This window comes from Nothoprocta perdicaria, unplaced genomic scaffold (genome assembly GCF_003342845.1).
Source record: "Nothoprocta perdicaria isolate Ctin4 unplaced genomic scaffold, notPer1 scaffold_27, whole genome shotgun sequence".
Taxonomy (NCBI): Eukaryota; Metazoa; Chordata; class Aves; order Tinamiformes; family Tinamidae; genus Nothoprocta; species Nothoprocta perdicaria.
Window position 1 is genome coordinate 5,435,485 of NW_020455499.1, and position 18,373 is coordinate 5,453,857.

Sequence of the window (18,373 nt, forward strand, 5' to 3'; positions counted from 1 at the left end):
CTGCGGAGATAGATGCTAGTGTAAAAGCAGGAGCGAGGTACCAGCACCATCACACAACGCAAGTGCAGGACTGCATAATACCATCAGCAATGACTATGTCTCAAGGGGCAGAAGTACCAAATATGCAGCCAAAAATATAAAGAAAAAGACAAAACTGTGTGTAAAAATAGTACATCCACCTGGTAAAGAGTGGAAGAGAAATCTTAGRCCTGAGTTTGATTACCAGCTTCCTTACAGCTAGCTGATGAAACCAAGTACTGTGACTTGCTGACATCACCCCTGCATACGATCAAACCTATTTCCAATGTAAATGATGTAGAGGACACACAATGACACAAGTGATTGTGGTAAAGAGATGTTGCAGGTGTTCAAAGCCTCTCAGTAAAATGCCCTTTTATCGACTTTGAGAGCTATAACTCCAGATTACTTTCAGATATTTTTTTGTAAGTAGTTTTACATATTCATGAAAYTCAGAGTTCATAGTACTCCCTGTCATGGTACATACTTGGACATGTATGGAAGTTTTAGGCTGAGAACACTATATTGCTCAAAATACAACATTTTATTAGACACACAAAGCACTGCACAGGAAAAAGCCAGACTTGGCAGTCTGCTTAGAGTTATATACTCCATTTAGAGRATATATTTGGTTTCTCTCTACTTTCTAAGTCCACACTTCAGTTCCTCACAGCTGCAAGATGCATCTTAAAGGAAAGAATAAATAAATACCAATGAACAGAGCAGATAACTGAATATTAGCATAGTTCCCTTTGTTCCCCTTTACCCAGATGCACTTCAAAATGGGAGACTCTTTGAAGTGCTTTGCAGCAGCTCCATCCGCATCCGTGATCTCTTTTTAATCACAGCAGCTACGGGTTCATCTGCACGGGGAGAAAAGCGCACGGCAAGCTAAGATGCTAGTTTATATCACAGCAAGTACCTCTAAAACAACAAAAAATAGACAAAATAAAACAAAAAATTAAGTTTCTGCTTGTTTACATGATGAAACTGGTACATCAGGTGGAAAAAGTCCCCACAAATGAAGCCCCACAACATTGTGCTGGGGCAAGTGAAATGTTGGGAGCCTGCAAAGAGGCATGGATTGTAGAAAGGACACAGGGAGCAACAACATCTCTTTTGATGACAACTTAAAATTTATTTTCACCCAGCCACAGAATAAAAATGCAACACTGGGTATTTATTTCAGTGAATGTCACCAATGTCTTAAACAACTGGTAGTCCAAGAAATAGGCTGTTTCTGTTATTCCCCAGTCAAGCTCATATTCTTCAGGATAGSCTATCTCCTAAGGGCTTGGGGAATGACAGAAGCAAAATTTCCACTGAAGTTTGGCTCCTTCACAGCCTTACTGACATGGCACAGAAAGATTTTGGCATTGCACGGTGTTATTGAGAGAGAGATCACCGCTGGCTCCAAAGCAAGAAAATTTCATTGTTGTCAGTCACAAGAGGAGCAGATGGTGTCTCTTGGCTGAGTAGGTTCTCAAGCATGTTATTTCAGCAGCCACTTCAGCGTACCTGACAGCGTAGCCAGATGTAAACCATACAACATCAACACGAGCTGTGGCAACTCAAGGAAAATGAATTCCAAATCACTGAAATATTAGCGGGAAACGCACAGGATTTCTGTTTGTTCTCTACATGGAATATGCCTTCCTATTGTCTGAAGATAAGATACTTCCTGGCAAACTCTTATATTTAGGATAATAAAAAATATATTTTATATATATATATAATATAATTATATATATTATATATAATATAATATAATAAAAAGATATTTAGGATAATAAAAATATTTAGGATAATAAAAATAATCACTTGTTTCTACTGTGATTATTTAGCATAAAAATTACCTTTTTTTTAATCATCATTCTAGGGATGACAAAAACTGCAGAGAAAATATTAAAATCTTCTTTCATCTGTCATGTTATCTTAAAGCAATAAAAATACTTTAATTAACTCCTAACAAGGGAAATGCAGACCTGATATAAGAAAATAGTTTCAAATATTTTTTGTTAATTATATTATGACCTTGCTGACCAACTCATGCATACAAGCTGGGACACAGACAAATCTCCTAGCACCTACATGCATAAAAAAAAGACTTTGAAGATTTTTTTTTAAACTAAATAAGGCAGAAAGGAATATCCATATGAGGTGTTCTGACATCTGAATAATAAAACCTGTGTGTCCCAGTCATTTACAGAAGGCTGCAATTTWTTTTATGCACTGTAGCAACTGGAAAACCGATACTGAACACGTGGCCATGAAACCAAAATATAGTATCTAAGCTCAAGATCAGGTAGTAAGTGTATAAAACATCTGTAGATCAATTAAAAACATTAGTAGACAGCCAGTAAATCACTGTACTGCCAATATTTATCACTGCATTGAATCTGAAGCCATTAATTCTCATGCCTCTATTGCCACAAGTAAACTGTGGAAATAAAATATGAGTTTGTGCAAATAGGGACTATTGCCATTAGATAATTAAGCCACTCTAAGAAAACAGCACTGTCCTCTTAGGAGGGAGGGAGGGAGGGAGGAAAAAAGGAAGGAAGAAAGGAAGGAAGGAAAATGTACTGCAAGCTCAAAGAGAGGTGAGAACCCCCACTCCCACTGCATTTCCTCAGTTGTCTCCCATCCAAAACAGTACTGGACTGGAAGAATAAGAGAGTGATAGGTTCACAGCCAAGTTTTTGTACTAGCCTGATCTTTGGGAGATTGAGACAGACAGAAAAGGATACAGAGTTCACAGGSTAATTTTCTAGGCTGCAGCTGCTGCAACAGTCTTATTAGGCAAGGTTGAACAGAAAAGAGAAAGGCAATAAATCTATATGAGTTTTCTTGCCCAAAAGTACTGCCATAGAACAGAAACACAAGAACAAGACCCTGGAGAAAAAATCATACCGACCCAATACATCTCTCACTATGCACTCAATTAAAATGGAATTTATATACACAACAAGTCTCACCTATTAACGCGCCTAGCCACCTGCCCACACCTGATTCAAACAACTATTAACTCTATGAACCCGGAGGGTGGGGGAAAGTACACAAGAGCAAAATTAGATACCATCAGCTTTTTTCTTGCTTGCAGAACTGCTATATGTGATTTATTAGTGAGCAGAAATTCAGCACCCATTTGGAAATTAAAAACCCSTTGGAGGTTCCTCAGCCACCTCCATTACACTGCCACTAAATAGAAGTCGCCAAGAAACAGCTGGGAAAAGAACTGGACTCCATCAGTCAAAAATTCTATTTTCTTCGCGAATACTAGAAAGTCTTAAAGTATATAATTTGAATCATCCGTAAACTCCCCAGCATATTTAAGTACCATACTAATAGGATAAAAAAAAAAAAGTATTAAAGCATACAGTATAATCCCAGTGCTCTTTCGCTTTGGTTTCTCAGTTCAGACTCCACTTGTGAGGGATGAGCAGGGAGGAGCACGGGGGACTGTAATATTTTTCCGTACTTCCTAGGAAGGAATCACAAGTGAGATTTCAGGGCAACTGTCTCCACTTCATTATTCCTGTAGTTTAGTGTCTTTGATTTCAACAGGGTTACTCTAAATAGGCGAGAATCTGGCCTTTCATCTTAGCCTGGATAGCCAGGGCAGGCAGACCTCTGCATGCACATCATATCCCAGGGCTAAGCTCATTCTTCTCTGAAGCTGCTGACAGAACTGAAGGGTAATGATGATATCTGGGAGAAAACTGATTCTGAGGAAGAGGAAACAGATGGGTAGATTGCCACGATTAGGCAATTTTCAACTTCAATATCCCAAATCTCTCTGCTGAGAACGTCAGAGTCCTTCTGATCAGCCTGTTTGTCTATTGCAATAGTCTTTGGCGCACTCTACCTTAGTGTTAGGAAGTAATACAGAGCCAAAAGGGCTTTAAAATCCTTTGAGCTTGACTGATATTTTGTGTGAGGAGAGATATAGAGAAATTACATATATTTACATTGAAACATACACATTATAGATGGAATTCAAAAATGGATTTTAAGGCTGCTACAGAAACACTTCATCTGCCACTCACATAACATAAATGTCCTTTTCCAGCTTTTCAGCAGTGCAGACATTATGGGAGCGTTTCTGTGTGTTTCAGAGCTTAATCTGCAGTTTGTYGGCCTAGAAGCCCCTCTCCTCTTACTTTGGATGCTAGCTGCAACTACCTGGTGGGGATTTGCCTTCAAGCACTGCATGCGCCTATTAYTCTCTGCAAACAGATCAGCTCCTCTCCTTGAAATAACTTTGCAACCGGCCTAGAGGGTCAGAATCATAAAACTTGCATACCTTGGATGTTTCCCACAAGACAACCACAGATCAGCCAGCCAGAATACCTAAAGAGATGCTAAATAAGGGAAAAAATGTTGGGTTGGCGTTAAGCATCATAGCTCAGCCTGCAGCTAGTCAAGTGCCATCTGTGGGGACACTAATGCCCATAAAGCCTTCATAATTTTAATCAGACAGTTTTGTTCCTTACAGTACTCATCAAATTTTAGATAATTAGGGGAAACTACTTTTACTTGACAGTATTGGTTAAATCTTAGATAACTAGGAGGGAAAAAACACATGAAATAACTTGAATTCTGATTATTGGTTCCAGTTGTGTCCTGTTTGCAAACTTTGGTCAATACATCAAAGGCAACTACAAAAAAAAAATACAGCAAGGTTAGCTGTTTCCACGCCTGCAAAAAAAAGGGGAGCAAAAACAACAGGTCTTCAGAGCTTAAGGGACTGCAACACATTCTTCTCTCTCCAATTTGTGTTAAGTATTCCATAATTTATTCTTGTTTAAAATACAGACTTAGAGATTCAACTAAGACTTTCCTTTTCTAGCTTGGCCAAAGTCTGGCCTGTTCTTCCAGCAGTTTTTTGAAGGCAGTGAAATTTTATGCATCTATTTTCTTTCCCCAAAGAAAATGCCTCAGCGYTTGGGTTGCTAACAAAGAACAGGTGAGCTGCTGTATACAGAGAAACCATAGTATATTAAACCTGCTCTCGTGAAGAGCACAGGAAAATAAATCGTATTTAAGAACAGATTGTGGGTGCAGGTTTTCAAAGTCTGTATACATATAATCACTTACAAATATGTTTTAAAGTTAATAAAGGAAATGAAATCCTTTTTTCCAGTTTCCTTATCTTTCCATAAAAATAGAAAATAAGGACAAATGACATATGATAGGCACAGACACTTAATACCAAAAATGAAATACACAAGGTTTGATTCCATATGTAAAACAAAAGAAAATGAACCATCTATTTTTTTGCAGAGAGGATGAATTCCACTGTTTGCATGCAAGCAAACTTCAAATATTTGAGCAAGTTAAAAGTAAATTAAGAAAATGGCAGAGACCAGCCATAGCTTACTGTAGGCAGCAGGCTGGAAGGGAGCCCTAGTTTAAGTTGATGTTTGATCATTAAATGATCATTAAAGGAAAATTCTTTCTCCAAGCACACAACCCAGTAACTGTTGTGTGCATCATGGGGATAGCAGGATCTGTTTGCCAGAAATGTTTTTTTTTTTTTAATAACAACAGATTTGCTGTGTGGCTGCTGCATGGACCTGAACTTCAGAGTTACTGTACCGGGTCCCCAAACCACCTTCCCTATTCATTCGATGGCTTAGGATTTTTAAGACCTAAAACCTTAAATGGCTATACTGGGTTTAATATATTGAAGATCTGGTTGTGAATCTACCTATGTAATTCCACAGGGGAACGTGGGAGTACAAAGATCTATGACAGGTAAATTTGGTAGGAGCAATGCCTTCTGCAGAGATGAGCAAGGAGCAGGTAGAGCTTCACTGGGAAAGACTAAACACAGCAAGGTCTCTCTGTGGAATAACCGAGTAACAGGAAAGTGGCTCTAATTTGATCCCTGCTCTGCCTCTGAGGACAAGTAAATACCTGTTGTCCTTTCCTCTCATGCAGGATGCAAACTGCCCATCAGTCCAGAGCTGGGGGGATAATACTGCAGGTGCAAATGTGAAGTCTAGAGTCATTATTACCATAAATACCTGTATGACACACACCTTACCCAAAAGTAATTAACACATATAGAAATTTATATGAGAAAGTATTAAGATTCTGTTGGATGCAATCAGATATTAAAGATGCACGCGGTTTTGTGCGCATGTGTATATAAGTAGATGGGTGTGCAAGAAAAAGTATCAAAGGATTCATACAGACCTATATATGAAATGCAGGGTTGTTTCACTCTCCTTTTGCTAGCAGGAGAGTAGAACAACCACACAGTCAGCAAAAATCAATGCAACCCACTAGGCAGGGAGCGTTAATCACCTGGGATCTCTGAGTAAAGAGCACCGCAGCGCTGAAGGAGACTGCTGCCCAGCCAGGCAAAACCCAAGTCTAAATAAAAAATGCCCTGAGAAGCATTAAAGGCTACCCAACCACACATCAAGAGGAAAAATTAAAAAAAAAAAAAAAAAAAAAAAGAAAAGAAAAAGAAAAAGAAGTGCACTTAAAAAAAATGCAGTTTAAAATTTCCATCAGCAACCCAAACATAAAATTTCTGAAAACCTTGTGTGCCATTAGAAAAAAATTTTGTCACTAAAGCCAGCTATCAAAGATTGGCCTGAAGCTATGCTCTTAAGTACTTTTAGCCACCAATGACATGGTGACTGGTGGTGAGAAAGAGTCCTGGGTTGCTGTAGCTTCCAGAGCCTGCCCTGTTTAAGAGTACTTGATTTGTCTTGAGTCTAAATAAATAAATAATCAAAAACACATCCAGACAGTTTAGCAGCACATTAGTAGAATACTAGTTGTTCAGAACATACCCTCATATGGTTTAATCTACTAGTATAAATGCACCCAGAATATCCTAAGGAATTAAAAAAAATATATATTTACAATATATTTACAATTCTGAATGTCCAGAGAATTGATTAATATACTAAAAATGCTAATAACTCTCACAAAGAACTGTTGACAATACATCAATATATGCAATTTGAAAAAAAAATTCAGAAATCTTTTTTGAAAAAGCCTTCAGAAGCTCTTTCAAAGAGACAGAGCACACTGTTTCTCCAATGAYAGACTCATCTCCCCTGATAAATCCACAATCGAGTTAAAATTTCAAATCCCGTCTCCTAGATTCTGTTCCAATGGTTTCATGACGAGTCTTCCTCAGGAGAAAAAACAGATAAAGGAAACGATGAAACACGGAGGTTGGCCTGGCAAATTTTAGTATTGAAATAGTAATTGAAATAGCTTTTCATTTTGTACTGTGAAACAGGAGTGGGCAATATGCCTAGAATCTCAACAAACACAAAAGAAAGATTATTTATTTTGGGTTAGGGAAATGTATGACTTAGCAATCAGGACAGCTTGTGATACACACTGCAATGCAATCAGTTTTCAATGTGCAGAGTGTCCCTGCATAACTTTTTAACAGCAGCATTAGCAAAAGCACACTGCTTTTTCCCAAAGCTGCTTGTACCTCTAGCATATAATTTTGCCATTAGTGAAGTGTGATAAAAATTAAGTCACTTGTAGAGCCCAATATGCTCAGTCACTCAACCATTAAGTATTCTTTCTCTTTGTTACTAACTGAGGGTTTTACTCGGCAATAAATTGGCTGCAGAATTCAAGCTGCTAAAAGCTTTCCAAGGCTCTTCAGCATTGCTACCACGCTGCCTTCATCACAGCGATAATCTATGAAGCTCAGGACAGAAGAAGGTCATGCAAAGAATCCTCTCAGAAGCGTAGCCCTAGCTCATTCCTAGAAACAAGTCTGTTACCACCATGTGGACGGGTGTTATTGCAGACAGGCTGTTTCCCAGCATTAGTAATACCAGAATCACTAATGGGGACCCTCTAGCCTCTTGTTCTTACTCTCCATTATTTCTGGCTTCTCTGCTTTTGTAGAACAGTTGCTCTATGCAGGGACTCCACAGATGGAGAGAAGCGGGACTAGCTGTGTCAGGGCAGCAACCTGGCCCAGCTGACTCCAACAGCAGTCAAAATTAGACAACTTGAGAAGACTAGAGAAAGCCAATAGTACTATTTTCCTCACACTCTCCCTGAGCCATGATGAAATCGTGGTTTACAAGATACTTTTCATGACTTTCCATGACATCTAACTATGGGCTTAGGAACCCCTCTCATGGATGTCCTCCAACCCCTCTCACCAAAGCTCTTCAAGAGAACAATTATGGGCTTTTTAGCTAGACTTCTCAAGGATAAGTCAGCTTGTACAGATCCTGGTAGCTGAGGAAGCCCCCAGTGCACCATAAGGAGATGAATTCTGCACTTGCAGGCAAGTTACACTAAAAAGTGAGAAATTTAGCAGCTTTTGCTAGCCTGAAATCTTGAAAGTTGACCTCAAAATACAATTTATCTTTCAGTGTATTCTTATTTGGAGCCAAGTGCAATAACGATCCCAAAATACCTTCCAATACACTAGTTTATTTCCATCTCTCTGGTATCCTGTCCTCCTGGCATAACAAGGATTTGTGCAGCTCCTGGAATCTCTGTCTTCCTATATCTAACAGAAGACACTCCAGAAACTGCTGGAAAACAACAATAATAGGTAATTATTATAAAGACAAAATTATTTGATATTTTAGAATGACACAATGCCTTGTTTTTTAAAGCACAGGAATCTCCCACGTACCCTATTTCCAAATACTATACAGTGACAAACTGTAAATCAAATTGTTTTGCTTAAAAAAACCCTTTAGAGACTGCTCAGTGACGTGCTTTCTTCTTTTCTGCATAGCCTGGTTTTGGTTAAACAGCTCTGTGACATAAGGAAAAAAATAAGGAGGACTAGAGGACCAGTGAGAACAGTGGGATAACAGTTTTTAACAGGGACTAATTATTTCATCTAATTGTAGAAAACTTGGTGACTATGTGGTTAAAAGTGAGTACCCCCAAATCATTAGGTACTTAAAGAAATCTTAGCTCAAAAGCATAATATGATTCCAAACAATTATAGGTGGGTTTCTGTATGAAAAACAAGAGCTTTGGAAAGAAAGTTTGCATATGGACAGTTTTTTTTTTTCCTCAAGAATTTTCTGGTAAATACTTTCTCAACCCTTAATTTCTCTTAGGAAAKATGGATTAGTGAGTTGTAAGGAGAAAAAATGAAAATTGGTGGACATTATTCCTATTCCTATGGRAAATACCCCCATATTTCCCAAATCTGAAAGTAGCGGACTGTGTTGTCTGGGCATGGCAACTCACAGAAAATGTCTATGCTACCAATATCAAGATTTTCTGTGACATTTATTTCTATTTTGGTCAGTGCTTCTATTTTCTAATGAAAAAAATTCAAAACCCATTAGAGAATTTGTCAAATTCCATTGCAACAGTGAAGATTGTGCAATTTTTCTTCCATTCACAAATCAGAAATAAGATGGAAAGTGTTTCTCTGCCTCCTTAAGTAAAATTTTCTTTAACAGTATGTTGTCTAAAAAATATTCAATTTTTTCACTGTAYGTTTTGAATTATGCATGCTATTTCATCCAGCTTGAAATATTTTGTCTTCACCATTATCACACTGATACACACTGATGGTACATGGTACCATCAGGAAACTGAACCAGAACAAGGTATYGTGRAACTTTTCCACAAATACTCACATTCCCTCCAAATCACATTTTAACTATGGTACTTCTGAATAAGCACTTCCATAGAGAGAATCAGGTTAACTAACTGTCTTCTAAAACACATTCAGTTTACATTTCCATAGTTCACTCACACAGACAAGCCCTTTTTCTGTGTCCTTTACTTTTTATCCAGCTTGCTTTGTAATGTTGCTATACATTATTAAAAAGGCAGTAAAAAGCCTTCCTAAACTCATAATGAACACCACCAATAGAAGAGATGTCAAGTAAATATAGTGATCGCTGTGAAGTTAATAACTCGTGGGGGAGTTGTGATGCTTAATTRGTTAATGTTTCTAAATTTCAGATGAAAGGGGTTCAAAGTATTACTCCAATCTATTTCAAAGTATATTACTCCTGTTAATCTCAAAGTGAAATTAGCAGACTCAGAGTGTCCACATCTGAACTGCATTTTAAAACGATTTTTTTTTTTTCCAGCAAACCATCAAGCCACTGATATTGCAATCAAACCTACCTGCTAAGCATTCATATACCAGCAAACCTAGATACAGATAGAAAGGAAATACAAGACTTCCGGAGCTGAATTTCACTTCCTGACGTTTGAGGGAATTATAAATACATCAAAAAGTAAACAAAAGCAAGTAAAAGACATACACAGTTTTCCCTTTGCATCACACAGTTAGGATGGATTTACACATTTTACTCATTGTCCAGATAAGCAATTTTTTGTGTGTGTGTGTGTGTGTTTTCCTGAGAAAAACACCATAAGAAAATATTGCAAGGTAGCCGCAACGCAGCAAGGTCATGCTTCCCTCTACAGATAGTCTTTCTGYCTGAAGAACAAAAAGTGCACTAAGCAGTGGGGCAGCCGCTGAGATGCTAAAAAGCAAAGAGTGGCATCATACAGGTTACCTCTGTATATCAGTAAAAATGTGTTTCTTGATATCTTCTTTCCACACATAATGCAAGTTATATCAACGAATTAAACTAACTCATTTGCAGGGAGCCCTACACCTTCCAATGTCTTAACCTGAGGATGGAGAAATCTATGCTTGGATTCTGGTCCAAATTCAGATCAGCTTTTCCTGCACTATGTGAACAAAACTCAGCTGATGTAGCTGGAGAGAATCCCAGTTCTAATATAGTTCAAGGCTATCAGAAGCGCATATTTGCATTGAAATGAGATTCCTGAGAAGACCACAGACACCAGAAGAGCTTTTCAAAATAATAATCTATGTGATTTATGATTTTAATGTGAAGAAACCATATGGAGTTATTATAGAGCAGTTCAACTCCAAAAAGAAATGGGAACAGATTTTTTTTTTTCTTTTTGCCTGCCCTTGACCGCAAAAGAACAGAAATAATTTTAGATGTTTGAGAGACTGAATAATATTAAAGAAAGTATAAGTTCCTAATTGTTACTAACACACACATTGTTGTAAGAGAACAGCATTTGAAAATTAAATGTATTATTCTGATGGCACCATTATATTTGAAATCCRTTTGCTAAAATAATTGAGGCTACATTGAAATAAAATTTTGATGCCTTAATAGTATCAGAACCAATCACCTAAGTTTCCTGCAAAACGTATGTTTGTGACCAGAGAATGCATTCATTTTGGAAGTGACTAAAGTCAAGGTTGTTTTTTTTTTGCCAAATATGAAATACAGATTTGAGTCAAATAAAACATTTAATAAATGCCACTTCACTTGACTGAATACTTTGACTGATGTATAAAATAACTCTGACTCCATCTAAAAGACATCTTTTCTTCATTTTAGATTATTTTATGTTTCAAAATCTCACTATAATCTGAAAATGCTTTCAAGATGTGAAATTAGAAACACACTTTCTATTAAACTAAACATTCTCTTTGACTCCAAGCTGCCAATTTTAACACTTYTGGACTTTTTAGCAGACCAAGTTTACCAGTTTATTTCCACAAATACAGAAGTAAACTGGAATACATCCCTTATTTTAACAGCAGCAGTGGCGGCATTAAAGGAGGCCACGAGAGTTCTATAAACCGAGCATCAGTCCAGATCAGAAAGAAATAGCCTTCTAATAGTATAAATAATAAGTATTCAACCTCTTTCAAATAATTAACCATAGAACAAACCTCTAAAAGTAGAACAAAGAAGTAGATAATAAAGAGATAGCATTTTAGTTTCCRTGCAAAATAGGTAGATTCAATGTACAAGGTTGTTAAACATTTTAAAGCTTTTGCTTCCAAGGTTGTCAAACCATTTCAAGATGTTCCTCAGGCAGCCAGGCCAATATCATCCCTCTGTGTATTGGTACCACGACAGGATTAAGAGCAACTGTCAGACTGCTCGGACTTGACATCAGATGTCAGTCTTATTTCTGTTGCTTAAATTTAGAGTAACACGACAGACTTCGGTTACTCCAGTTTCCTTATAATGTGAAACTATATCATCTTATTTTCATCCAATGCTAAATTGCCTAAAGTCCTATATATATAGGATTTTTCCCAAATCTGAATTTTCTGCAAGGAATACAATTTCTGTTCTGTTTGCTTATTCCCCAAACAAAAAGAAAGAAATTAAATGCTAAAATATAGCTTACAGAGGGAGATTATTTGGTTGAGTCTTTCTGGCTGCATATATTCATCTGAGGAAACAAAAACATATATTGATGCCATTTTAAATTCCGATTCAAAGAAGATATTTTGCCATTTAGATGAGTCACCATGTCACATTGCATTATCGAGTGGTACAACCCCATGCTCCCAATTCACAGAGGACTGTCTCCTTGCTCAAAACCAAAAGTGGCATAAGCCCATTTATAATTTAAGTAAGTTACTGGCAGTTCCTAAAATGGCTTTCTTGGAGAATAATGAGGTAGATTGGTGGGGTAAGAAACATGATAAGTGACYGCACAATATAAGGTATAATGAATAGTTGCTCTGTCCCTGGCAGGAAACCATAGCACCAGAGAGCCCTGTCATGCAATGTCTTTTATGGCAAGTCATAAATTAAAAGAAATCTTTATTGTGATAGCTTTTGTCACTACAAGGGGGAAGCACTGTATAATGCCATATTTCTTTCCACATTTGCAAACCAAGGCCAAAAGTCTTCTAATTTAAATGACGTCAATCAATTCACTTCAGCTGAGTTTCACACATGTTTATCAGCAAAAAAAAAAAAGTCATAAGATGCTTATGTTTTAATATAGAGTATTAAATTAAAGAATTCAAGAAATCAAAATTGGTTTGTTAAATAGGATTATAGTTACCAGTGTCTTCCTGTAAAAGATAATTTGGCACCAAAAAGCTGATTCTATGTATAAGTCAAAGAGTAGAAAGGAGGATAAACATTATTTCTATTTATAAGGCCAAACAATTATCTGTCTTCTACTGTAATTATCTCATACAATCAGTAGAAATGACAATGAAATTACAATGAGCAATTAGAGCCAAGATAAAAAGAAATTTAGCAACAACACCCAAATAAATTACCTTGTCTATTTAACTATTATTAATATTTCTCTTTCTCCATGCATAAATAGAATCAAAACAATAAGTTTGGTTTAACTTAGGAGGAAACAGTGACAAACTCCTAATTCATCTTTATATATATATTTTACAGACGTCTGTCAGTACAGCCTGATTTTAGTCAGCCTTGCTGAGATATAACCAACTTTGCACAATGAGTAATAGTTTTTCAGTTTTCACGCTGTACCTTCTGCACATTTTTTTTCTCTTGGAAAACTAATCTAAATATAATCTAATCAAAATTCTGTTTGAATCTGTTTCCTTTAATATTATTCATGAATATCAAATTCATTTTTTTCCAGAAGTATATACATACATATGTATCTAGGAGGAGAACAAAACTGACCCAAGCTTCAGTTGACCAGGACTGAATTGCCTTGCATAATCTGTTCTTGTTTTGTAATCCTGTTCCATGCACTGTAAACTCTCGGGTTTATTCCTGTTAGCCTAAATTATGCCTCAGCCTGTATAGACATTTACTCCATTCTCCTGTTCCTCTGACTAGCAATATTAACTGCAGAGTCCTGTCACCCCTGATGCTCGCCATTCTTTAACTGAAAACCAAGGTCAGCTGTATCAAGGGCTCATCCACACACAGTAAAAGAAAAMTAAAAAAAGAGAAAAGCAGAACATAGACAATTTTGTGAATATTCTTAGCACTTTAAAAATCATCCTTGTGAGCTGCAAGGAATGTAAAGATGCGTGGATAATACAGCATTTCAGTGCTAAAGGATTGGAACTGGCTTATACTTAACAAATTCATATGACAGCAGAACAAACATTTATCTGCACACACATCTTTGTAGCCATATCCATGGATGCTCTCTACAAGGCTTAAAAATTAAACTGTGAGGTGGTCCTTGAGCCAAGAGGATATTTGTATCAAAATCAAATTCTTGTGAAAAATGCTTCAATTTAGAAGCATTATTTCTTTCTTGTCACCAAGACACTTTCAACAGAATCATGTTCTATCAAGTGAAAAAAAGCTCAGGTGGTGTTTTCTCAAGGATAAATATTCTTGCAATGACACTTATTTAGCCAGAGGAAACTAAAATTATTTGTTTATTTCTTCACAGTAAAAAAAAAAAATCCCACTGAACACTATGAGCTACTTTTGTCTTGAACGGGAGCTATTGACACCCATATATGTTCTCTGAGCTCGACCACGATCTATTGTTTGTATCACTAAACTGAGGTCTCCCTCTTGTATTCATTTAATTATATCATATTAATAAAACTTGACTTTTAGACAGAAGCTCTAAGAGATGCATTCGCAATGTAACACATGCTATTCCCTATAGCATTGCCAGAAATTAAGCAGAAAGGATTATAGTTTCGGTTTCTAGCCAGTGCAAAAATTGATTTCTTGAGGTCCAATACATGTGATTCCTCTTCCTCTTTTTGCTGAAAACCTTCTTAGGAACACTATTGAGAAGATCAATTTATGTAAAATAGAATTTTAATCTACTGAATGCAGATTTTAGACACTGCATGGTGACAGCGAGAAATTCAAAGTACAAAGTATAGAGAGGTTACAAAAGCAGGTCACAGAGCTCCAGCTTCCCAGGGAGCTTCTATACATTAGAAGAAGGCAAGCAGCTACTGGCAGCCCCAAGCCACACACATTAAATGTACCTACAAAGGGGTCTGACAGATCTCTATAAATCTAAGACTTCTCTCCCTATAGAACATTTCCAATTTTATGGCAAGATAGAGGGAGGAAGTAGAATAGTTTCTATTTAACTATTCTGCACTGAATGAACATTCTTTTAGATTCTGGTTTCATTTACTACCATTTAACTTTTTTTTTTTTATTCTCCCATAAAAATGGCTGGAAAAAGCAGAAATAACGCACTTGCTGTGATCGTATCGATTATGTATAACAGATTCTGCTGCAAAATTCAAAGTTATATCAGGAATTCCAGCTAATGAGGCTGAAGATCAGATACAGTTTAACTACTTTTCCCACTCTTGCAGGTTTTGTTCATTCAGAAATACAGATACTTGTTACAATCTCTTCCCTACATAAGAGACAATGAAGAGGATAACTAACTGGAGAGATAATGAAAGGCATTTACCTCCTGTTGCATTTTAATTCMGTTTTGGCACAGTGAAAATATATGTTGGAAACTTTGCTTTAATCTTCGTGCGTTGGGCTCAGGCTCTCCACTGCAGTGAAATGGCATTCAGTGTCAAGCAAGGAATTTCATGCAAAGAAGGAGAGGGTCTACCCAGACAGCAATTAAGACCCTACTCAAAACCATCCTCTTTGGAATAAATCAGTTCTAGTTGCTTGGGATGTTGGATTCTCTATGAATTCACTGGGTATTGGCCTTAGAAGCAACAGAGAAAATGAAGTGGTGGTGAATACTTCCTTTTATTCAAAAGCCTTGTTAAGACACAGTGTCAGAAGGATCTGACCTTCTTTCCTCTCGTGCTCAGCATGCAYGTATCTCTGGAAATAGAGGTTTAAAAGGCTAGCCTGTGAAAGTCTCTGTCCAGGAGAAATTTCACAAAATGAGCTTACTTCCAAAATGAAAGCAGAAAAAGTCAGAGACTTCATCCCAATTTTTGTTCAGAACCAAAGAGCACAGAAGCAATTGGACCCAAACCTGGTTTAATACAGTAGACTAGTGACTAAAGGTAATTATGCCTTTTCCCATAACATAGTTGTGGTGTCATAAAATGCTAACATATGGAAGCACAATGGAAACAAATTCATAGAACCAACTCCATAAAACTAACCTTAGACTTTAACTTAAGGTTACTTTGAAAATATTAATGGCTAGAATTGATTATGCTTCAGCTATTCCTTTTTTCATACCTACTCCTAATACTTGAGAGTTTTGCTCTTTAAATAACTCATTAATAAAGATGTTCTAAGATGTTCAAGTTCCTAAATGTTAATTACGTTGTGTGATTAAAAAGGAGAAAAGAAATTTCTAATGGTTCAGCATAGCAATGTGTTACTAATGTGGATTTTCTTCCCTCTGTACCACTGACTTTTTGTTGAGATTAATAATAAAATACCAGCATCTTTCCCAAGGACATCTCATTTTTTTCCATGGATGCTAAAATATCAAGTGGTCCTTCCACAACAGTGAATCAGCATGCCTATTAGAAAATGGCACTTTCCAAAATGCAATAACACATTCAAGTAAGTGATCTTTCTGGAAATAAAGTGAATCCAAAGTTAATCTACAGTCAGCTCAAGCCAAATATCCAAATGGCGTCATTCATGTAATTCCTTTGCAGCCAACACAACCTGACCCAGTTTTATACCAGCTAAGAATCTGGATGCAAGACATAATGCTAACAGAAAATGTAAGCATTAGATTTGTAATCTATGCACTTGCCTTACTGTCACATTTTTGGTTACTAAACAACATATTGCCCTGTATATCTGCTTTTTTATTGTCATTTTTGGGGTGCGAGGGTAACTTGGAGAAGATATATGCAAGTGTAGTAAACAAACACATCTCCACTACTTTGGCACTCTAGGGAATTGCCTTAAAAAAAAATACAGTAATAAGCAGTCCCTTCAGTTACTCAGAGCAAATAAAATAATTCATCCATGGCATGATTTTATGATTCCAGCTATGTGGAGCTATGTATATAAAAGCTAACAGATCTGCACTATTAGTTCTCACCAGCAGTTTGCTTTACAAAGGAATGAAAACAACATGTAGGCACATGCTATACCCATATTATGCATACTTGCATGCAAATACATCTGATGGAAAAAAAATCAGTGTTGAGATTTTTGAAAATTACATCAATTAAAACTTACTAACATCTTTATTTTCAGAAAGCATAGAAATGCAGTAATTTTAAAATATGCACTTGGAGCATTCTTTATCTGCAGCAATACCAAAGAATTTAAACTTTTTTTCTCAGAACTAGACTTTGCAGTTAGTAGGTTCGTCAAGTTGCACAGTGCTTTATCATTTGATTGCAATGGGAAGGCAAAGAAAACATCAGTACAGGTAGCTTCGGATACACAGATGCAATTCAATAATTCACACAGGTGTAATTTTAAATTGTGATTGACTGCTGCTTTATAGGATCTCAGAGGACTTTGCTGGAAAGGCTGTAATAAAATGATCATTGTTTTAARATAATATACAACCAATTCTCCTGGAAATATTATCTTCCTCTGTCAAGAAACGCGTRGCTGTTACTTATTTTTTATGGGGTATTCAGTATATTTGAGGGTATCTGTTTTTTTGTACTTCAAGTGCCCATTTTTAACTACTGTTCTATGTTTTCCAGGCATCTGMGCCCTTTTGTTTTCTCCACAATGTTTGTTATTGTCCCTGTCACATCCCTTTCTTAAATCACTAAACAATGTAGAAGGATAATCCAGGGAGGCATTGCTCTCTCAGTTAATTCAGATGAGATCAATATTCATTAACATTGCTAATTCACCACACAAGGAGATACTACACTGAAAAACACACAAAGACAGACCATCAGAAAAGTGTGAAACGTTATTTAAAAAGGCTTCTTTGACACTCCAGAAAGCTGTGCTGCTATTCAGAGGGGTCTAAACAGTTTGGAAAGTTGGACAGGGAGGAACCTCACAAGGTTCAACAAGGACAAGTGCAGGGTCCTGCACCTGGGGAGGAATAACCCCAGGCACAGATTAGGGGTTGACCTGGAAAGCAGCTCCGTGGAGAGGGACTTGGGAGTCCTGGTTGACAAGTAAACACTATGAGTCAGAAATGTTCCCAYGTGGCCAAGGCGGCCAACGGGGCCTGCATTAGGAGGAATGTTGCCAGCAGGTCAAGGGAGGGGATTCTCCCCTTCTACTCAGCTCTGGTGAGGTCGCAGAGCCTCACAACACACATAATATTCTAGCGAGTACTCTGCGCAACTCTTGGCTCTCCAGTACAAGAGAGTCATGGAACGTCTAGAATGGGTCCAGTGTAGGGCAAGAAACATAAGTAAGGGACTTCAAAGTCTATTTTATGAGGAAAGAGTCCGGCAAGTTTAGCTTGGGGAAGAGAAGACAGAGAGGATCTTATCAATATGTACATATACCTGAGGGGTGAATGTAAAGAGGATGGGACAAACCTCTTCTTGGTGGTTAGTCCCCTCAGAACAAGGGGTAATGAGTCCAAACTGAAACACAAGAAGTTTCATCTCCATATCAGGAAGAACTTCTTTACTGTGAGGATGACAGAGCCCTTGAACAGGCTGCCCAGAGAGGTTGTGGAATCTCCCTCTCTAGAA

At 37.2% G+C, this 18,373-nt stretch overlaps 1 long non-coding RNA gene across 1 annotated transcript in view; it reads right to left on the bottom strand.

Annotated features, from left to right (window-relative positions):
• Positions 1 to 352: 352 nt before the first annotated feature.
• LOC112948623 overlaps positions 353 to 18,373 on the bottom strand; it is a 39,076-nt gene continuing 21,055 nt past the window's right edge. The window contains exon 2 of the long non-coding RNA XR_003249664.1: positions 353 to 881. This is a non-coding gene — a long non-coding RNA (uncharacterized LOC112948623). The remainder of the gene's footprint in view (positions 882 to 18,373) is intronic.